Source organism: Chrysochloris asiatica, unplaced genomic scaffold (assembly GCF_000296735.1).
Source record: "Chrysochloris asiatica unplaced genomic scaffold, ChrAsi1.0 scaffold00053, whole genome shotgun sequence".
NCBI classification, from domain to species: Eukaryota; Metazoa; Chordata; class Mammalia; order Afrosoricida; family Chrysochloridae; genus Chrysochloris; species Chrysochloris asiatica.
In genome coordinates this window covers 4939549-4964106 of record NW_006408571.1, presented here as the reverse complement: position 1 = coordinate 4964106, position 24558 = coordinate 4939549, and positions in this window count along the sequence as shown.

Sequence of the window (24558 nt, the reverse complement as noted above, 5' to 3'; positions counted from 1 at the left end):
GCAATCAGGAAAAACTGTAGCTTGTATTCAGTAGTTCTAAAATGTAATCTAAGATTCACAGAAATGACTTTGATAGGTGAAATTGTACATTTTTTGCTCTAGTGATGCATGTGAATGTACAATGGATGGTTGTGTTTTGTAAACTTGTTCAGTATCTTGAAGTTAAATGATGGGTGAGCCATCCTCACAGAGGAAGCGATGCATATTTTCAAATGCAATGAATCAATGCAGCTCATAGGAGTATTCATTGTTTTTCAATAAAATAATTTATCAACATCCCCAAATGTTTTGCATTTTGAACTGAATGAAAGTGAGAAAGCAGTATGTAACGATAAGTTGTTGACCCACCATACCAGATCACGAGGGGCACAGAGTTAGGGAAGAGACAGTGCTGAATATGAATATCTAATGTATATAAACATTGCCTAAATTAAAATGTATTATTGAGATGTAGGGTAGTTAATAATTCCATGCTTTGTGCTTGCTTTATGGTGACAACAGATTAAAAATGAAGCCTTTTTTGTTGCCTTTAAATGTGTACAGACATATTTTATAGATGGTACAGTCAAGTATTTGGTAGCGTAGTGGTTACGAATCGGGCTGCGAACCGCAAGGTCAGAAGTTTGAAACTACCTGTTTCGCGGGAGAAAGATGAGGCATTCTGCTCCCGTAAAGATTTAAAGCCTCGGAAACCCTGTACAGGGTCACTATGAGTGGGAAGCGACTCCAGGGCACATAACAACAACAACAGTGAAGTATTTAGCATTCTGATAAGAAAGTGCAGTTTTATTGTTCCTGTTCTGTCTGTTTCTATGTACTTACTATCTTAAGTAAAATGAACTTTTCTACAATGTGCAGATTATAGACTGTCCATATTCAAAATATTTGATATCATCTGAATCTAATCCTTTATTGTCCTCACTGCTTTTAAATGCATCATTCCGTTTCTTCTTGCTGAAAACCACTTCAAATGAAAATGTTAAACTAAATATTCTTTTGCTAGCTACCCAGCAGTTTCTTACTAAGAGAACATGGAGACGTTTTATTTTGTTTTGCTTTGCTTGTTTTTAGAACAAGATGAAAAATTGTCACCTTGGCCCTAAGGTATTTCATCAAGAGCAATCTTAAGTAAAAGCTTACACTTTCACTTTTTAAAAGTAAGATTGCCCCTGTGTTTGTGATCTGGCCTTTCTAAATGAGCTGAAATTAATCTGTATGCAGTTCTCTGGTTTCTCTTAACTTATTGAAATTCATCAGGATTCTAGTTCAACTTCATGGCACTTTTGAGGGAATTCAATTTGGAAAATTGCCTTATTGTGTTGACTCATTCATAGTACCTAGGTGCTAACTGCATTAAAGAAGAGAGGTAGCAAGAATCTATACACCATGTTCTGTGTTTACTTGACCACAGTGAATCATATTCTCACCAAAAGAAGAGACGGTTTTACTCTGAGTTATTGATGAGAGAAAATTCATATACTCTTTATTCCAAAAAAAATTTTTATGAGTTATAGAGGCCTTGCCCATCTCAACTACAGTGGCAAAGGAAACGTTTCCCTACACGTAAGAAATAAAAACAAAATGTTTACTAGTTAAAAAGAGAGGGAAAATAAATTAACACAAAAACTGCTTACTTAAATTGTTGTTAAGTGTAGTCGAATCAGTGCCAACTCATAAGGACTCTGTACAGGGTTTCTGAAGTGTGGCTGGTGATCTTGAACTGCTGACCTTGTGGTTCAACCTGGCCTTGCAGTCGAGCGCATTAACCCACAGCACCACACCAGGACTCTGCTTACTTAAGTAGTAGTCAAAAATGCGGAGTCCCAGTCAACCATTCAGTAATTGCTGAAGCAATTAGTCTTTATGTGGAGAATACCTGTATGCCACAATCAATCTTATCAGGAAAACCCACATGGACTATGGGCTACAGAGAAGAGTCCTCCTGGTACCCATCAAAACCTGACATTTGTGCTTGTTCTCTAATGGAACAAGGAGCCAGAAGGAACTGAGGGATGTGCTGTCAAAAAGAGAGAAATCCGGATTTTATAATAAAATAAAAATGGAGTCAATGCCTGCATCTGAAGGGCAATGTTTTGGCAGCTTATCAGAGTGAGCACAGTTATGGATAGGACTTAATGAGAACAACTCAAGCCTTAATTGATGAAAAATTTACAGTAAACCCTGCCCCACCCCATGAGATTTCCCCTTTCTCAGCTCTGCATCAGACAAACAAAAATTTTTGGTGGCAACATGCTATATTTCTGCCTACAGGTTCTCCTCATAAAGTGGTGGTGGTGGTGGTGATGTGCCGTGGAGTCGGTTCCGACTCATAGTGACCCTGCACAGGGTTTCTGAGGCTGTAAATCTTTACGGGAGCAGAAAGCCTCATCTTTCTCCCGCGAAACAGCTGGTAGTTTTGAACTGCTGACCTTGAGGTTCACAGCCCGATTCGTAACCACAGCCTTTATCTCTGATTTCCTAATATTGAAGTAATGAAAACTAAATTGTGTTTTTGTTGTTGTTTTGAAAATTTATGAGCAAAAATTAGGTCACTGACATGCAGTTAGGGCTGAAGAAAATGGCTCTTCTCATTTGAGGTCTTGTTTTATCTCACTCATATTTTGATCTTCACTTGAACTCCTGTTCAGTTTTTCAAAAGTTCACAAAATGGAGTCGAAATTTTAATTCTCGTGAGTCGTACTTGAGATTCTTACAGTAGGGCCTTGCCTATCCTTCAGTTTTATGAAATGCATAATTCTTGGCCTTCCCTGCGCCTCTGCCCCTGAAAAGAGTATTTAAGGTTTCTGTTCCTCCATACTCTCCCTTTGTCTTTCAGGGCTAGTCGTTTTCATTCGTTTTCAATTGACCGATGTATATCACTGAATAAATATTTATTGATTGACTTCTATAGGAGACAGAAAAGAGACAACAACAAATCTTATTACCTCAATTCCACATATTTCCATTTTCCATTATCACAGCACTCGAGCCTCGTGTCGTCATTATTGCTTGCTTATTTGATTAATGCTTTTCTGTTTTTTGTAAGTCGGCAAGGACAAGTCAGTGTCTTTTCACTTGATCATATATTCCCTCACCCTACCATGGTACTCGGCTCACAATGGGCCCAACATTTTTTGTAGAATGAAAAGGGAGGGAAAGGGTGCATCGACAAAAGGGTTTCAAATGGCTTAACTGCTCGAAATAGTCACATACATTTTTTACCTTTAAGAAGATGTAAGTATTGCAAGGAAGGATTTTAATTCCTGCTTAATATAAAGAGTAACTTTTGAATATTTCATTTGAATATTAAATTTTAATCCCTATTTTTTTTTTTTTTTGCACCAATTCTATAGGATGTTCAAAACCATTAAATGGATGTTAAAATTTAGGGTCAGTTGCTTTGATTCAAAATTTCTCTAAAATAAAGTTTTGCTAATTTGATCTGTGGACCAGCACCTAAAACTAAGAGGCAGAAAGTAAATGAGAAAGCTAAGGAAATGGAGATAACTTCCTCTTTGCTAACTTCTCTCTTCTGTCTCCTCATGGTCCAACCAAAACAAAACCCAACACCATCAAATTAGTTCCAATTCATTATAGACCCCACATATGAAGCTCTGGTAGTATAGTGGTTGTGATTCAGCCTGCAAACCTCAAGGTCAGCAGTTTGAAACTTTGAGCAGTTCCGTGGTAGAAAGATGAGACATTCTGCTCCCGTAAAGATATACATACAGCCTCGGAAACCCTATACGGGGTCGCTCTGAGTAGGAACTGACTCCACAGCACATAACCACAACACCCTTCTTCTATGGATTCTCTTTCGACTTGTGATAAAAAATTTTAAAAAAAGACTTCTTCATAATCTTGAAGTCATGGTCACGTTAAGCTCATTAATGAACAAGCAAGAATGCAAATATAGTCCAATATGTATACGGGTAAGCCTTTTCTTTGATTTGGCATACCTATGAAACACGTGGAGTCCTGGCTAATGCGCTGGTCGGTTTGAACCACACGGTCAGTGATTCAGGCTCACCAGTTGCTCCTCAGAAACCCTATACAGGATTACTGTGGGTCAGAACCGACTGAAGGCAATTCACAAAACAAATCCAACATGTACTATAAATGTTTCCCTGATTCTGGTGATGTGATAGTCACTGATCACTCAGAGCACATCTCTGGATTTTTAAACAAAATACAAATTGTATGATGTTTTAACCTTTTTCCCTTTTGCTTGTTATAGATGTCACTCTCAATGCCTAATGGTGTAACCAATCAAGTTTTCCAAACCAGAAGTAAGGTAACAAAGTTGTTCTGTTTTTGTTTCCCCTCACCCCCGCCAATACCTGAGATATTAGAAGGTATTATAAAATTTCGGATATGTCAGCAACCTTAGATTAATAATGATTTGAAAAGTGTCAGCCATATGAATCATGAAAATTCCTTGAATTGATGACTTTGACAGTTCTTAGAAAAACATATTTATGTATTTCTTCTGGCAGGACTCATGTTGGTGCACTAAACATGAAACTTATAATATTTGAGACCACACACCCAATTATCTCATTTAGCACACAGAAGATTATATTCTTCCCTGTGGCATCTAGAACTTTAATTACCAAGAATCCGATCTCCTAATTCCTAAACCATGTTAATATTTAAAGATGCCCACATGCTCTGGAACTGAAGTACAGATACTGTCCTGTACCCTTGGCTTGGGAAATGTAGTTCAGATAGCAGTGAGATTCACAAATGTAATGGCTCTCTATCAAAAATACAGCACATCTTCCTCAAAATCAAGCAGTGGTACAGCTACTCTGTGGGGAAAAGATGTGCTTGTCAGTTTCCGTAAAGATACCAGGCTCAGAAATCCTCTGGGGCAGTTCTACTCTGTCCTGAAGAGTTGGAATTGATTCTATGGCGACACATTTGGTTTTGGTTTGTTCATAGTGTAAATTAACTTTGCTCCCTCTCTTGTGGATTTTAGAGGAATACCATCACTCTGTCTATAATCTGGTTTAGTGACCTCTAATGCCTGAAGATTGAATTTCTCTGGTTAGTTTGAGTGCAAATAAACTAATTGTCTTCTAAATAATTGTTAATGCACAACATTGATATCACATACAAAATGAGAATTGGTCAATCACAATTTAATAAGTGTGTATCCTTCTCCCTTTGTCTCTCTTTCTATATATCTATATATATAGTTGTTTTTGTAAAGTGCCATTGAATCGGTTCTTCCCCATAGCAACCCTGTTTAGGGTTTCGGAGGAGTAATTGGTGAGCTTGAACTGCTGACCTTGTGGTTCAAACCATCTCTGCAGTCCAGGGCATTAACCCACAGCGCCACAGCAGGACTCACAACCCTAGAGGGGAATCCTGTTTCTACACTGTGGGATAAACCAATGGACATCAAGGTTGGTTTGAGCCAAAAGGTCAGTGGTTCAAACTCATCAGCTGCTCCTTGGAAACACTATACAGGTCATAATGAGTTGGAAACAACTCGACGGCACTTACCAACAACAGCAAGAAATGGATATGTGTGTGTGTGTGTTACATAACCATACATATCAATATTGATATATGGGTAAATAGAGATATGTATCAAAAGGATTCTATTATTTTCTTTGCAGCCAAGCCTTGGCCAAACAAAATCAGCTGCCAGAAAATGCAAAACATATATTACATTTCAGGAGGAACCCGTCATTTCCTTTTCCTATTTAGATCAACTGTTTTATGAGGGTTATTGAAATTTATTCCAGTATGATTTAGATTTGTATATTAGGATTGTGAAGAAAAACCTTATGGGAAAAGAAAGTTGTCCTTCTCCCTTTGGTAATTCTAATATAAAAATAATCATAAAAAGCTCATATTCCTAGCTGTTTAAAATGTTTTAAGTCTTGGATTTATGAAAATTTGGAATTGCCACCACCACCACCAACAGGATATATACAGACCCCCCTTACAAACACACACACACATACACACACACACAGTTATAGGATAGTTTAACAAGTAAAATTGTATTGACATTTTGTCTACCAATGAAAGGAATATCAATTCCTGTTAGCCTATCAAAATTCAATTCATTGATATACACTAAAATACCAATTACTTTATTATCAAATTTTTTTGAAAATTTCAAGATTGACCAAGATTCCTTTAAAATAAGTGAGCGTCCATAGTCTTACAACCCACATGTGTTCCGAATTCCACAGATTCTTGGTGCCTGAGACATCTAACTTAAAATAAACTCTTATTATTTAATTCTTCATATTTGACCCTCTCCCCAATTGAATTGCCCTATATGTTCCCATCTCCAAAATCTAATTTTGAAACTTCCAGTACTTGCCATGAGAATGAAATATCATTTTACTATTTGGTCATACAATGAATAATCAATAGTATTGTACAAACAAGCTCTATGAATAATTGATGAATCAAAAAGCATGGAAACCTAGACTTCCTGTAAAGGGGTTGGAAGGAATTATTCTGTGTTCAACCAACCATTAAATAGGGATCTATTAAATCTCAGTACTTTAGTAGCAAAATATTCATCATCATCATCATCATCATGTTCATCATCCATTGTGACCCCCCTAATCCTGCTTTCCCTGTATGGTGGTGGTGGCTATGTGCCATGGAGTCGGTTCCAACTCATAACGACCCTGTACAGGGTGTCCAAGGCTATAAATCTTTACGGGAGCAGAAAGCCTCATCTTTCTTCTGCGGAACAGCTGGTAGTTTATTATCCCCCTGAGTCCTGGTGGTGCACTGTAGGATAGGCACTGGACCTCTAGGTCACTTTGAACTGCAGGGTGTGTGGTCCAAGCTCACGAGCTGCTTCTTGGAAACCCTATACAAAGTTGGTTTGAGTCAAAACTGACTCGGTGGCACTTAACAATAACAACAACAAAAAATGTCCTCACACCCTTCATAAATAATTATCCTTCAAATACAAACCTTATATCTAATATAAATGATCATTCTATATCGCTTGGATTTTTTTTTTTAATGGCATTTACTCATTCCTCTCTCAAAGCAAAGTAAAGTTATATGTGATTTCAGTGATATACAATTGTGAGAAGGTCTGGATTCACATTATAGATTGATAGTCATAGCATTTTAAGCATAATATTTAATTATCTGAACCACAGAGCTCCTCCTTGATTGTCTGTTCATATTTCTCTTCATGGGATGCTGTTTGAAGTTAACTTGTGTCATGAGGTATCATCTGAAAGGGTTCATCCAGTGGGTTGCTGCTGTATACAAAGCCTCTACTTTCATGGGAGGAAGGAAGCATACAGTGCACAAGTCCAAACCACAGAGTTAAAGAAAATGCACAGCCTAGAAGAAATAGGGGATGCTCTCTGCTTCAGTGGGCAATTGTCAAGGGCCATTTAGTAATATCAATAACTGCCTAAAGCATGGTTTCCCATTCATTTACTGAAGAATTACTAAGCTGGTGTCTCATTTTACTGCTTATCCATGTGTGCTCAGAAGTAGCCAAAAGAGATGCTGATGTTACATACATGCAACTGGTTTTCAGTGGAGAGCTGCAGTTTCCTGTCTAAGAAGACTGGTTTTCAAAAGCATGCTCTGACCAGAAAATATGTCAGAAGTAATGAAGTCAGGTGAAACTCATGCAGTATCTCCAGCTGCTTCTGGGCTCTGACTGGATTTTCCAGGGTGAAGTACTAGGTTTTTTCTCTTCATCAGAGTAGACCAAATGCTGGGTGACTGTTGTTGTTGTTAATTGCACTTGAGTCAGTTCTGACTCATAGTGACCCTGTATAGGATTTCCATGGGGCACCTGGTGGGTTTGAACTGTCGACCTTGTGGTTAGTAGTTGACCAGTAGATCAGTACTTATCCCACAGTACCATACAAGGACACCAAATGCTGGGCTATTGATTCATTGTAATAATCAACCTTACAAGACTCAGATGCAAAACTCAGCAGTCAATTTTTTTTTTTTTTTTTACTTTACAAAGTTATAATGGCCCCTGCTTGTTATCCAGGACTCCTGATATGGTACTCTAGGATAAGCACTGAACTGTGCACAACGATGTTAGTCGCTCAAACCCACCAGCTGCTCCTCAGAAACCCTATATAGGGTCACTGTGAGTTGGAACAGACTCCACAACACTTAACAACAACAAAATACTAACTATAATGTTGGTGATTCAAGCCTGTTTGCTGCTTGGAAGGAGGAAAATGAGGCTTCCTGTTCCCATGTCGAATTTTAGCCTTGGAACCCCTTTACATGGTCACAATGAGTCAGAACTGACTGGTATTTAATAATAGCAACAACAGAAACGTGGTAAAAGAAAAAAAAATTAAATTACTGATTAATTTACCTAATCACTTAACAAGTATTCATTTAGTGTTTGGAGTGCACTGTGGTAATTTTTGAGGGAGTTGTAATGAACAGGATATATATATTCCCTGCCCTCCTAGAGGAGTTCTTTCATGAATACAGACAAGTTTAAAAAAAAAAAAGTGATAAACACTGAAATGCTTTTTTCCAACTTTCATAGAAATCAAATGGATTTATATGAATGTATGACCTTGTTGGGCGATTTCTGGATTCTAATGATCAAAATTAATTTTAATGCTAATGTTTTTGCTGTTGTTAAGTGTTCTCGAGTCAGTTCCAACCCATAGTAAACCAGTGTAAGGTTTCCAAGGAGCAACTGTTGAGTTTGAATCATTGACCTTGTAGTTCAAGCCAACCTTGTGGTCCTGTGCTTATCCTACAGTGCCACACCAGGATATATAATAGTAAAGTAATACCTACTCAGGGTTGAATAGTAATTAATAATAGTATTGAATTTCATACCTTCTGAATACCAAACCAAACCAAACACACTGTCAACAACCCGATTCTGACTCACAGTAACTCTGTATAGGATTTTTGAGGATATAAACCTTTATGGGAGCAGAAAGCCTCATCATGCTCCCAAAAGTGGCTGGTGGGTTTGAACTTCCAAACTGATCCTATAGTGCCACTAGAGTCCTTTCATGAGTATTATATTTTGTTATTATTTCCATTTTCCTGTTTAGAAAACTAAGGATTAGAGAGATTAAGTAAATTCACTTGGGGATTTACTGGATTTTACTAGGGCTCTAACTAAGGTCTAATTGATTACAAACATCATAATTTAATCCATCACATACTCTGCTTGCACAAAATAATTGACAAATAAAAAGGAAAACAATAGAAAAAGAAGAAGGGAGTAGAATCTGAATCATAGAAAGAGAAAATCAAATTAGCAACAGATTTCCTACTAATATTGGATGCTAGCAGACTATGAAACAACATTGAAAGATGTTTCAGCAGCATTTGTTTTGATGTAGATTTTTTCTACCAAAAAAAAAAAAAAAAAAGTTTTTCTATTTTATGTCTATTCTCATTGTTTTGTTTTTAGTTCTTATGGACTTTAAATTATAGGCTGATCTGTTCATGAACTATGTTTTATAAGTTGGATCCTTCTGTATGTATGACCTCTACTGCAAAGTCATTTGAACCACAAGGTCAGCAGTTCAAGCTTACCAGCTGCTCCTCAGAAACCCTGTACAGGGTTGTCATGGGTCGGAACCAACTCGACGGCACTTAACAACAACAATGTTGAACTGCAAGGTCAGTGGTTCACTTACCAGGCACTCCCTGGAAATCCTATATAGGGTCCCTAGACTCCAAGGCACTTAACAACAACCGCAATAACAATGGGCTGAGCACAGCAATAGTGAAACAATTTAATTTATAGATGAAAGGAAAGTAAGTCTCTAAAAATGTTTTCTTTGGGGACCAATAGGTAGTTAGGCAATTTGTAAGGCTTGATGCTAAGACCAGACTGATAGTAAAAGGCCTTGAACATTTAGGTAATGAGAACACTAATAGGCAGATGATCCCTGTCTATGCCTAAATCAATGTCTTTTAGTATTACCATTGACGCAGGACACTTTTGAATATACAGAACCTGAGTAAAGAAGGGTGTAGCTAATAGAGGAAATGTTGTCATTTTGTCTTACCAAATATGAAATCTCTCAACACCAACTAGTTTTTTTCTTGTAAAATTCAGACACCAAAATGAGAATCACAATTCTATTCTGTCATACACATATGTCCTATTTTCTCTTGTCATACTATTTATCAACATGTATGTATTTTGCACAAGTGATTTACATTTTAGTTTATACAAATTTACTTATTTGATAAAGATTTATGGTTTAAAGAAAAATTCTAATCAGTTACTTTGCTATTCAATAAACATTTAATTCAGCACATAGTGTGCCTTAAGTACTATGTGTCCCTAGAGAAGCAAAACCAATGAAATGTTTACCTGTAGATATAAAGAGAAGTTTAGATTAAGGAAATGGTTCATGCAGTTGTATGTGTGGCAGAGTCCCAAGTCCAAGGCTCATCTGGTCAGATGGCAGGATGGTAGGCAGACAATAGAGCATATCAGTAGCTCAAGTTACCAGAGGTCAGAGGATGTGACAGATGCAAGATTCAGACCCAACACAAAGCCAAAAAATTTGCCTTGGAGTCCTTGTGAGGCGCTGTGAGTTAATGCACTAGACTGTAAAGACTGCTTGAACTGCAAAGTCTGTGGTTCAAGCTCACCAGCCACTCCTCAGAAACCCTATACAAGGTCGTTATGGGTCAGAACTGACTGGACGGCACTTAATAACAACAACAACAGCAAAGTGTTTAATATATTGTAAGCAGTTCACACCCAAGGAAACATCCTTTCAATTGATTGGCTGCTCATAGCAGACTTCATCATAGAGTTAATTACATTGTAGCAGATCTAGTTATGGGGATAACTACATCTCAACTGCCAAGCCACTGAGAATCCTAACCCAGTCAAGTTGACACAAAGTCGTAACTGTCACATAGTGTTGTAGGCATGCACTGTGCTAAAAGAAAAGAAATGTAGTTTAAGGAAGATGTAAACCCCAGAGGGAGTACACTTTTGGATCCTTCCAAATTCTCATGTGAAAAGAAATAGCAACTATATAGCAAACAAACAAACAAAGACAATATTTGCAATTGGCAGGAAAAGCTAATATGACAGGGTTGTTGTGAAGTACTTTCAAGTAGATTCCCACCATAGCGACCCTGTATAGGATTTTCAAGCAGTGGCTGGTGGGTTTGTGGCTTGTGGTTAGCAGTCCAGTACTTATCGTACAGAGACACACATGACTCCTGTACAACAGTTATTAATGTTGTTAGTGCCATCGAGTCATTTCTGACTCATAGCAACCCCATATAGGGTTTCTGAGGAAATGCTGGTGGGCTTGAACTGCTCACCTTGTGGTTCACAGACCTGTGCTGATCCTACAGCACCACACCAGGAATCCAGTAGCCCTACATAATAATATTAGCATCTATTCAACAAAAAATGGTCAAAACCAATGGGGAGGTTTGCTGTTATTGTTGTTAGGTGCCATTTGGAAACAAAGAGTGAGTCTCCATAGATGGAATCTATGGCCTTTGTGATAGAAACAATGCTGAAGACTGCATGATAGAAATTTGCAAATATATGTTTTCAAAAAAATAATTGTAAAAGAAGACTACACATGTTGATATCCCCATATGGAATACACAGGAATCAAATTGCCTACTTATGTAGGAGGAGACAATGGAGAAGTTCAATATCATCAGCCAAAATAAGGTCAGATCATAAACTGTTCATGTTTAAGTTCAATTTGAACATGACAAAATTGAAACAAGTCCATGACAGCCAAAATATGACCTTGAACATATCCACCTGAATTTCTACACCACCTTAAGAACAGATTTGACATTAATTACTTAATACCAGAAGAATGATGATGGAATAACATCAGAAACTTCATACAGGGAGAAAGCAAAAAGATATTTAAGAGACAGGAAAGAAAGAAAAGGTCAAAATGGATGTCAGAAGACACTCTGCAACTTGCTCTTGAATATAGAGAAGCTAAAGTGACTGGATGAAAGGATGAAATAAAAGAGCTGAACAAAAATTTCCAAAGGTCAGCCCAAAAGAGAAACCAATGTATTCTAATAAAGTGTGCCAAGAGCTGGAGGTAGAAAACCAAAAGAGAAGAGCACACTCAGCATTTACCAGCTGAAAGAACTGAAGAAAAAATGCAAGTTTCAACTTGCAATATTGAAGGATTCTGTGGGCAGAGTATTGACTGACACAAGAGGCATCAAAATAAAATGGAAGGAGTACTCAAGAGTCATTGTATCAAAAAGAATTGGTCGATATTCCATCCTGTCAAGAGGTTATCATATGATCAAGAACCAATGGTATTGAAGAATGAAATCAAAACTGTGCTGAAGACATTGGTGAAAAACAAGACTCTAGGAATTGACAGACTATAAATTGAAATGCTCTAAGAAACTGTTGTAGTATTGGCGGCTCTCACTTAGCTATGCCAAGGAATTTGGAAGACATCTACCTGGCTAACTGATTGCAGGTGATCCATATTTGTGACAATGTCTAAAACAAAAGAATGTAGAAATCATTAAACAATATCATTGGTATTACATGTAAGCAAAATTTTACTGAAAATAATTCAAAAACCATTGCAGCAGTGCATTGACAGGGAGCTGTCAGAAGTTCAAGCTGAATTCAGAAGTCTTGGAACGATGGATGCCATAACTGATGTTAGATGGGTCTTGGCAGAAAGCAGATAATACCAGAAAGATGGTTGTTGTCATTGTTTCTAAGTGCCGTTGAGTAGGTTCTGACTCACTTGTGCTTTATTACCTATGCAAAGGCATTTGACTGTGTGGATTATAACAAACTATGAATAACATTGCAAAGAATGGAAATTCCAGAACATTATGCCATGAAGACCATGTAAATAGTAAAAAGAAGTCATCAGAATAAAGCAAAGGGATGCTGAATGGTTTATGATCATGAAAAATATGTGCCAAGATTGTATCCTTTCACTACACTTATTCAGTATATAGACTGAGCAAATAATCTGAGAAGTTAGATTTTATGTAGAAGAATGTGATCAGGTTTGAAGGAAGATTTATCAACAACCTGTGAAATATAAATGACAAAACCTTGCTTGCTGGGCATGAAGAAGACTTGAAATACAGCCTTCAGTATGAATTGCACCTCAATGTAAAGAAAATGAAAATCCTCATAACTGGACCAATACGTAATATAATGACAAATGAAGAAAAGAAAAGTTGCCAAAGACTTCATTTTGCTTCTGTCCACAATCAATGTTCAATCAGTAGTCAATAAGTCAAATTATGTCCTTCTCCAGGGTCTGGTCCCTCTGAAATATGAGGGATGAAGTCTCACCTTCCTACCTTCTAAGGAGCAGTCCTGCTATACTTTTTCCAACACAGATTTGTTTGTTCTTCTGGCAGTCTATGATCTTTTTAATATTCTTCTCCAACACCGTAACTCAAATGCATGGATTCTTACTGTGGTATCCTTTATTCGGTGTTCAACTTTACACATGCATGTTTGCTCAGCATACAGATTTAATACGTGTGATGAAAGAATACAACTCTAACATATACCTTTCCTGACTAATTCAGTGCTCATTTTTCTGTTTGAACAGCCTCTTGGTCTATATACAGTGTTCTGGAATACCCCATTCTTTACCCTGTTAATCATAGACAAGACCCTTGTCATGATCCACACAGTTGAAAAGCTTTGCATAGCCAATACAACAAAGGTGCATAGTCAGTAAAACAAAGGTAATCATCTTTCTAGTATTTGCTTTCAGCCAGATTCCATCTGATGTCAGTAATAATTCTTCTTTCCACATTCTTGTCTGAATCTGGCTTGAACCTCTAGCAGTTTACTGTCAAAATATTATTATAGCCATTTTTAAATTATCTTTAGCAGAATTTTGCTGGCATGGGATATTAATGATATTATCCAATGATTTCCACATTCCATTGGGTTGCCTCTCTTTAGAATGGCACAAATATGGATCTCTCTCTATCAGTAGGCTAGGTAGCTGTTTCCCAAATGTCTTGGCATAGATGAGTGAGTTCCTACAGTGCTGCATCAGATTGTTGAAAGATTTAAATCTGTATTCCATCAATTCCTGGAGCCTGTTCTTTGCCTTCAGGACACCTTGGATTTATTCCTTCAGGACCATTGACTTTTGATCATATGCTACCTCTTGAAAACTTTGAACATCAACCATTTATTTTTTTAACAATGACTGTGGTGTATTCCTTTCACTTTCTTTTGATGCTGTCTGCATCAGTTACTACTTTGCCCATTGAATCCTTCAGTATTTCAAGTCGAGGCTTAATTTTTTCTGGAGTTCTTTCTGTTTGAAAAATGCTGAGTGTGTTCTTCCCTTTTGGTTTTCTAACTCCAGTTCTTTGCACATTTCATTATAATACTTGACTTTTTCTTCTTGGACTGCCCTTTGAAATTTTCTGATCAAGTCTTTTACCTCCTCATTTCTTCCAAATACTTTAGCATCTCCAAGCTGGAGAGCTAGTTTGAGAGTCTCTTCTGACATCCTTTTGGTCTTTTCTTTCTTTATTGTCTTATAATGATCTTTTGTTTTCTTCCTGTATGCTGTTCTCGATGTCCTCCCACAACTCTTCTGGTCTTAAGAATGCTTAAGCATGGATGTCAAGACTACATCTCTTGTACTTTGGACCTGTTTTCATTAGAGACCAGTCTCTGAGAAGGACATCACTCTTGGTAAAGTGAAAAGTCATCAAAAGAGAGGATTATTTCTAGGAGATGGCTTTTACAGAGACAGTAACAATGGGCTCAAACATAGCAATATTGAGGATGGTGCAAGACTGGACACTGGCTTGTTCTGTTTTGCATAGGGTCACTGTGAGTTCAGAGTGACTTGACGGCACCTAATAACAACAATGACAACATATTTTGACAATTTGCATAAAGAGCAATCATAGAATTTAAAAAATGACAGAGAGAATAGAGATAGAGCTACAAATATAATTCTATTAATTATCATAATTAGTATTTTTACTATTAGTATTGTTAGACACTCACTGTTATTCTGATGAGATGGAATAAAACAATTGAAATATTATTCTAACCTAATTCTGTTCCCGTGTCATTGACAGCATTAATAAAATGGGAAAAATAAATTATTGGTGTACTAGTATTGTTCTGAGACTATTATGTTATGATATTGTTGTGGTTGTTAAGTGCCCTCAAGTTGGTTCTGACTTTGTAGTTAGCAGTCCAGTGCTTATCCTTCATTATCACACCAGGACTGTAGTTATATTATGTTATAGCATTGAATAAAGCAAATGAGAATTCATGAGTTATTCTAATTCTATCATACCATGTACTCAGGGAAATTAAGATTCTCACTGTAGAAATGTAAAATAGAAAAGGTTCAGTAAAAACCATTTATCATTATACTTAAATTTAAAGTGTCAGTATGAATGAATAAAATAACTTTTTCCAGTATTCATGTATGTTGTTGTAGTTGCTAAGTGCCAATGAGTCAGTTTCAACTCATAGCGACCCTGTAAAGGTTTCTAAGGAGTGATTGATGAGTTTGAACCTCCAAACTTGTGTTCAATCTGACCTTGTGGTCCAGTGCTTCTCCTATAGTGCCACGCCAAGACTCCATATTCAAGTATATTTGTGTGTGTGTGTGTATATATATGTATGTATATACGTATATATACATTCATATGTGTGTGTATATATATATATATATATATATATATATATACACATACTTGTTTTGGGTGGCATTGAGTCAGTTTCAACTAAGAGTAACCCTGTATAGGGTTTTCTGAGGAGCAGTTAGTGAGTTTGAACCACAAACCTTGCAGCCAAGTGTTTATCCTGCACACCAGGACACACACTCTCTCTATTTATATGTATGTTTGTTTCCAAGTTTTATCTACTGAAAATGTCTCAAAATAATGACAGCATCTTGCAATGAGCCTCCTTGATGCTCAGCTTTGTAATCTTGAGATATCATTTCTCAATAAAACAAATTCTTAGCTAATAGCTGATTCTTGTTCTGGGTTAAAAAATGTTCAAGAGAACCTAGAACATCATGCCACCCAAGATAGCAAAATATATAAAAAGACTATCAGAATAATACCAAAGAATTTTGGAACCAATGGTAAAAGAGGAAATACATTGAGTTTAATAAAAATACCAGCTTCAATGTATAGTTGTTCTTGTTGTTAGCTGCCATCGAGTCAGTACCGACTCATAATGACCTTATGCACAGCAGAACAAAACACTACCCGATCTTGGGCCAATCTCACTGTTGTTGCCACGCTTGAGTCCATTGATGCTGTCACTTAGCCAATCCATCTCGTTGGGGGTCTTCCTCTTTTGCTCTGACCCTCCACCTTACCAAACATGATATCCTTTTCCAGCGACTGGTCCCTCCTGACAATATGTCCTAAGTATGAGAGACGAAGTTTGGCCATCTTGGCCTCCAAGGAACACTCTGGCTGCACTTCTTCCAAAATGGATCTATTAGTTCTTTTGGCAGCCCATGGCACTTTCAATATTTTCCTCCAACAATATAATTCAGAAACATCATTTCTTCTACGGTCTTCCTTATTCACTGTCTAGCTTTCACATATATATGAGGTTATTGAAAATACCATGGCTTGGGTCAGCCACACCTTAGTTTTCACCCTGACATTTTTCTCTTCAACACTTTAAAAAGGTCTTTTGTGAATAGATTTGCCTAATGCAATTACATCATTTGTTTACTTGACTGCTGCTTCCTTGAGTGTTAATAGTTGATTCAAGAAGAATGAAGTCCTTGACAACTTCAATCTTTTCTCTGTTGATAAGAATGTTGTTTATTGGTTCAGTGACGAGGATTTTTGTTTTCTTTACATTGAGATGTAATCCATACTGAAGGCTATGCACTTTGAACTTCATCAGTAAATGTTTTAAGTCTTCTTCACTTTCAGAAAGCAAGGTCTGAGACCTATGATATATGTTTAAATTCATGGTTTGGAATGATACTAAAAATTTGATGGTCACCTTTCAAAGAATTGATCCATTATCTTACAAACTAGCAAATAATGACTAAAACACCAATAATCTTGTCTCTCCTTTTTATAAAAAATAGGTCTCTCTATATAATTATTTTGGCAAATAAAATGTGTTTCAAAATTTCACTATAATTATTCTACAACTTCCAGTGAATATACAACTCTACAATGAGAATCAGTGGCTGTTAGCGTGAAGATTAGATGTTATGTTGTACTTCCTGATAAAAGAATTGTTGTTGTAACATGCTGCCAAGTTGGTTCAGACTCATAGATATCCTGGATAGTGTTTTCAAGGAGTGGCTGTTGGGTTTGAACTGCCAACCTTATGGTTAACAATCTAGTGCTTATTAGCTACAGTGCCATAGCAGGACTAAGATAAAATAGACAACATATATTATCTTGTCAAAGGAATCAAACCTGAATATGATCAAGCTTCTGAGACAGAAGTACAATAACTTTGCAATTACAAAAACAAACAAAAGCAGACTAGAAAAATTTGGTTAAATGACTTTCTTTCCTTAAGATAAGCTTGTTAAGAAAAGGGAGGAGATGGAAGGAAAAGTGTAAATTAAAAGAAACTTGAAAGATATATACCAACTTTTTAAAAAATAGGCAAAAGTATCCTGTACTTTTCTAAGTATGCATACTTAGATGATGAAAATAGAAAAGAAATGGAAGGAAGGAAGTATTCTATACATTATTTTGAAGGGAGAAGACTTGCAGAAACTTCAGGAATGAGTGGTAGAGTTCCATTTCTTGACTTGGGTTGTGTATAATGGTAAGTCTCCTATAAAAAAATTACTAAGAGGTGCATTTGTTTTGTAGTTTTCTATACCTTGAATTTATTTTTTTTAATAAAACAAGCACCAGAACAGGGGAAAGACAGTTTAGGAACTGTTAAACTTCATAACAAAATACAAAATATCCTGCTAAGTAGATAATATTATCTTCCTTAAACAAATAGGTGACAATTAACATTAGAACTCAGCTCCTTCCTTCACAAAATCATATTTCTCTTTTTTTCTTATTGAGCTGCCCTATGAGTCCTGGTGTGGCACATAAGATCTGTTTGAACTACAAAGTCACCGGTTTGAATCCACCAGCATCTCCTCAGAAACCCTATACAGGATTGCTATGGGTCATAATTGACTCGATGGCACTTAACCACAACAACAAGAATGTGGTGCTGTAGGATAAGCCCTGACTGGACAGCACATAGCAACAGCATATGATCCCAACAGAGTCTTGGTGTGGCGCTTTAGGAGAAACACTGACTCGCTAACCAAAAGGTCAGTGGTTCAATTCCACTGCTCCTTAGAAACCCTATACAGGGTTGCCATGATTAGGAATTGACTCCACAACACTGAACAACAACAGCAATATATGGCCACAGTGACAAATCATAATAGTTCTTACTACATCACTCTAGGGAGTCCTGGTATTCTGTAGGATAAGGCCCCTGGTTCAAACCCACCAGCAGCTCCTAGGAAACCCTACATAGGGTCTTTTTGAGTTGGAACTAGCTTGATGGAATTTACCAACAAAAAACATAAGTATACGTGTAAATGGCATCATTTAAACAGAAATAAACAAGCACGGCCCCATAGGATAGATGCTTGCCCTCAAGATTGGTTTGAACCACAAGGTCAGCAGTTCAAAGTCAGCTTGGAAACTCACTTGCTCCTTGGAAACCCTATACAGGATCGCTCTGAATCAGAATCAACTCAATGACACTTTTTAACAACACAGGCCATTTTACATATTGATATTTCAGTCTATTCTAGCTATAACAAGTAACTTTGTTTAATTTTCTAACTAAATATCATTCTCTGACATATAAGGTTATGACTAAAAAGTCTTATTTTTTCTTGTATCAATAAAAGGAATCATATTTTAAATTTTCCTTTGACTAGATTAAGCCCTGATAATAATAACTTCTTCAGATCATTGTTGTTGTTGTTGTTATGTGCCATGGAATCGGTTCCAACTCATAGTGACCCTGCATAGGGTTTCCGAGGCTATAAATCTTTATGGGAGCAGAAAGCCTCATCTTTCTCCCATAGAACAGCTGATAGTTTCGAACTGCTGACCTTTCGGCTCACAGCCCAATTCGTAACCACTACACTACCAGAGCTCCTTATTTTAGAAACCTTTTTACTGAACACAGAAAGGATGGTTATCTTTTGTATGTGTTTTTAACAGTCTTTTTTTCCCCAATGTGAGCCTACCCTTCTTAGCTGTTCAATTTTAAGCTCCTCAAGGGCAGGGGTCTTGTTGAGTTTTTCCTTTGTAGTTCCTTTGGGTATCTAGAGCAGCCCTTTCATGCCCAGTGGGTGGTTAAGGGCTGTTATTCAGGCAACTGGCAAAATGATTGTAATCTGTAGTGGGTGATGGGTAGTGGCTATAAATAGAAAAGCATTGCTTGAGAAATGTCTAAAACCTATTTCCCCTGTCATTTTCTTTCTGCCGTTTTCTTTTTCTTCTGTTAAAAGCAAATACACCTTGGGATTAATTTATCTGTTTTTTCAAAGAGTGTTTTTGTATGAATTCTTGCTAAATAAATGGCTAAAATTTAACAAGCCTGTTTTGGAGAGAAACAAGTCATCTAAAGTTTTATGATGTTGAATTTTTTTTTTTTTTAATTGAAATCTTGTTTCCATTTCTCAGACAGACCAGAGAAATCTGAACAACCATCAGTGATAGTTGATGGTGATAGTTGATGTCTGTGGTGGTTTAGATAGACCAACTGTTGCCAGTCCCTTGTTGAACACATTCAAGATAAAATAGTTATATAGGCACCTTCACTTAGTTCATCTTTCAGGAAGCAGAAAGCCTCATCTTTTTCCTGAGGACCAGTTGGTAGATTTGAACTACTGTTCTTGCAGTTAGCAGCCCAACTCATTACTCACTAAGCTACTGTTGATAATTGCCATGGAGTCAGTTCTGACCCATAGGGACCCTGTAAAGGGTTTCTGAGGAGCAGCTGGTGAGTTTGAACAACCAACCTTGGGGTTCAAACTGACCTTGCAGCCCCATACATTAGTAAGCAGCGCCAAACCAGGACTCCACTACGCTACTAATGCTCCTCTTATTCTGAATGGCAGTTTTTAAAACAGAATCTGATCCTATGTTTTATTCCCCTCCAATTTTTCCTAGTGTTTGAAAAATTCAGATTGCTGTAAGAAGCAATTCAGTTTTCCTCCAAATTACTGAAACCATATCAGGGCCACCAGAAAGCTACCAGGGCTTGGAACTCAGTGTTTCTCTAACTTCATGACTATGGGCTGCTCTCATTTTATTTTGCTGTCTTTCCTGGCAGCCCAAGGATATTTTGTGGACGATGTTCCTGTCAGTGATATACCCAGAGCCCCTACTCATCCACCACCTCCTCCCCTTCTCTGTTTCTGTAAAATAAAGTTACACAAGAGTGCCTTTCCCATATTCAAAATGTCTCCTCTACAACTCCCATCTTCCATTGCAACACCCATGGAGCAGCTGGGAGCAGAAAGATTCAAATAAGCAATCAATCACAATAATACCCATAGAGACTCTCCCCCAGCATTTGACATTTTGTTGACATGCTATCAGTGCACTTTACACTTGACTAGGAAGCCATGAAAACAATTGCTGGGTCACTAACAGGAACTGAAAGAAAGAAAGAAAAAAAACAGTGTTTCTAAAACAACACCCTAAAAATTGCTAAAGTCATAGCATCCTGAAATAAATGGAAGGCTGCATCTGCATGGTGAGACTCAATGTTCCATAAAGTCAGCAAACATGAAGTAAGGAAAAGAAAAAATGTTTCTAGGATTTGAGGACAGTCGTGGTTCTGGGTGATCCATAAGTAGCATCCATAAGTCAATCAGTTAGGAAATCTATCTATAAGGAGCATTAATACAGAAATGAAAGTGAATGATTGACACAAGCTATCCTTGATGACCATACTTTCTGGAATGGGACAGAAATCTAAGGTAAATTACAGAAAAACAGGGATCTTAGGGTAAGGTTGACTGCTCATTTTAAGATATGCTCTAAGTTATTTCCTGAAGTATTCTAGATAGTCAGGTTGAACAGCAGAGAATTGGGATATTAATGTGAACTAATGCCTTGCTTAAAACATTTCTCATAATATGCTCAGTGGGGTAGATGATGGGTGTAGAGCAAGGTAGATAAAGAAAAAAATTCACAATAACACAATTCATGGACATTATGAACAAAATGTATGAGCCAAGGGCCAGTTAAAGAGACATATACTCTTCTTCCATCGTCTCACGAAGAAGCACATGAACCTCAATGAAATTACTGGCATCATAACTGACTTATATTCTGGGGGAAGCACCCCACCACTTGTGGTCCTTCTATTATGCTGAGAAAGTCTGTGAGCAGTTTTTCTGGGACCCAGGCCAGAAAGGCCACTTTGGGACAAGAAAGTTTGTATTTGGTTCCCAAGTTATGTAGCAGTTGCCTAGGAAATCACATATGGTGGGAGAGTTTGAAGTTCTTGGGAGGTTGTAGCTTCTCCTGATTTCTGAAGATTACCATTAAGTCCACTGAGTTCAGTTGTGGACTTAGCCCTGCAATTGAGAAGAATGTGGAGATTGAAACTAACACCATGTCTGAGAACCCATGTTGTTAGTGTTTTTAAGTGCTGTCAAGTCATTTCTGAATCGTAGGGACCCTGTATATGATTTCTGAGGAGTGACTGATGGGTTTGAACCACTGACCTTGGGTTTAGCAGTCCAATATCCTATAGCACCTAGATGTTGTTGGTAGTGTTAATTGTCAGTTTAGGTCTGACTCATGGTAAGTACAACAGAAGAAAACATTGTTTGGTCCTATGTCATGTTTATGATCGTTTATCTGCTTAAGGCCATTGTTGCAATCTCTGTGTATTTTGAATTCCTTCTAACCTAAGGGGTTCACTTTCCAGCACTATATAGGACAATATTATCTTGTGATCCACGGGGTTCTCATGGGCTAATTTTCATAAGTGTATCACCAGGTTTTCTTCTAGGCTGCTTTGCTCTAGAAACTCTACTGTGTGATCTTGCTACTATTTGAAATATTGGTGAAGTAGCTTTCAGCATCATAGCAACATGTAGAACTCCACAGTATGACAAACTATATGCCGTTTATCTGGTTGTTGTTGTTGTTAAGTATCATTAAGTCAGTTCCAACTGATAGCGACCCTGTGTAGGGTTACTGAAGAGCTGAATCACCTACCTTGCTATTCAAACTGACCTTACGGTCCAGTGCATTCTCCTGCAGCATCCCACCAGCACAAAAATGTCCTAAGTGGAGAGCAGTTTTATGGATGTTAGAAATTTTCAATAAGCAGAGTCTCATAAATTAAAACAATTAACAACTATTCACTTTAGATTTCTTCATTTTACAGATGGGAAAATAGATATTTAGAAAAATCAAGTTACCAGACCTGGGCAGGTGGCACAGCCCCAATCTGAATACACAAGTGTATCTTCTACATTATACCATCTAAACTCCAAAACCAGTGTGCTTGCTGATATAAACTGCCCTTCACATCTGTGAGGTTGTAATGGAACTATGAAAATATAAAGGGGATGTTATAACAATGGATATCTGAGTCATAAGTGCTATGCTTTCTTTGATAAAGATGAGGCTTTCTACTCCCGTCAAGATTTACAGCCTTGGAAACCCTATACAGGGTCGCTATGGGTCGGAATCGACTCGATGGCACTTAACAACTTAACAACAAGGAAAAGAAGGACATATGACTTAAGTGTGTTGTTGTTGTTATATACCATCGAGTTAGTTCATACTCATTCCAACACCGTAAGGGTTTTTAGGGTTTCCTAGGAGCAGCTAGTGGATTTAGCAGTTAGCAATTGAGTGCTTATCCTACAATGCCACATCAGGACTCTATGACCAAGAGAGTGTATGGAGCAGTGGAGTCCTGGTGTGGCACTACAGGATAAGCTCTGGAGTGCTAAACACAAGGTCATTGATTCAAACCCACCACCTGATCCTTGAAAACAAATACAGGGTAGCTGTGAATGGGAACGGACGTGACAACATTTAACAACAACAACAATATCTATAATAACTGGAGTCCTAGTGTGATGCTGTAGGATAAGCACTGGACTGATAATCTCACAGTTGGCAGTTCAGATCCCTCAGCTAATCCTCAAAAACAGGTATGAGCAGCCATCAATTCGATGGTACTTAATAACCGTCTATAATGACTAGAGAGTCCAGATGTGGCACTGTAGGATAAACACAGAACTGCTAACCACAAGGTTGATTGTTCAAACCCACTAACCACAGTTAATAAACCCTATGCAGGGTTTCTATGAGTCAAACCTGACATGGTGGTACCTGAAAACAACAACATAATGGCTAGATATTTCTAATATTTTTTCAAGAACATACTGCACATATATAGAGTTTATTGTTGTTGTTGTTGTTGTTAAGTGCCGTCGAGTCGGTTCCGACCCATAGAGACCCTGTACAAGGTTTCCGAGGGTGTAAATCTTTACAGGAGTAGAAAGCCTCCTCTTTCTCCAGCGGAGCGGCTGGTAGTTTCGAACTGCTGACCTTAAGGTTCACAGCCCGATTCTAACCACTACGCTATAGAGTTTATACAGATTATAAATCAACTGGATAAAGCTAAAAGGTACCTTATGATCAGTATCACCATTTTACTAACACTCTAAGGAGCCTTAGTAACATAATGAGTTACAAGTTGGGATGCCAACCATAAGGCCAGAAGTTCAAATCCTCCATTGACTTTGTAGGAGAAGGTTAATATTTTTTGCTCCTGTAACGATTTACAGTCTAAGAAATCCTATATAGAGTCACAATGAGTCAGAATCAACCTGATGGCATAAAACCACCACTAACAATCTGCAAAATGGAGTCCTGGTGTAGTGCTACAGGATAAGCACTAGACTTCCAAGTGCAAGGTTGCCAGTCCAAAACCCACCACCTGCTCCTCAGAAACCCTATACAGAATCCCTATGAGTCAGACTCAACTCAGTGTCACCCAAACACTACCACCACTCACACTCTCTCTCTTTTTTTTTTTTAATGTTTTATTGTGAATTATGTGCCAGTTTACATAGGAGAACATTAGCCTTACATTCATTTTATCATATATTGTTCCATTGCTATGGTTACAATCTCCTCCATGCATCATTAGCCAACCAAACAAAAGATACACCTTGCAAGCCCGCCCCCCCTCCCCTGGTTTCCAGCACACAGCCCCTCTCCCTCTCTGGGTCTAAAGTTCCCAGCTGCTCCATCTCTCCATGTCATCGTCTCCGCCTCCATCTCTGGAGTCACTGCTTCTCTGGGTAGGGTCCCGCTCTTCTCCCTTGGTGGTCCCAAGGACCTCTGCTCCTAGACTGCAAAGTTAATCACTCTCCTCCTTTTACTACAAAACATCTACCTTTACATTTCCAAACCTCACAATCAGTTCTGTTAACAGTTACTCACCACTGTATCACAAGAGACCCATCTGCATCTATTTTCATCAGCTCCTCCTAAACAGATTGGATACTACTCAGTGGAGAT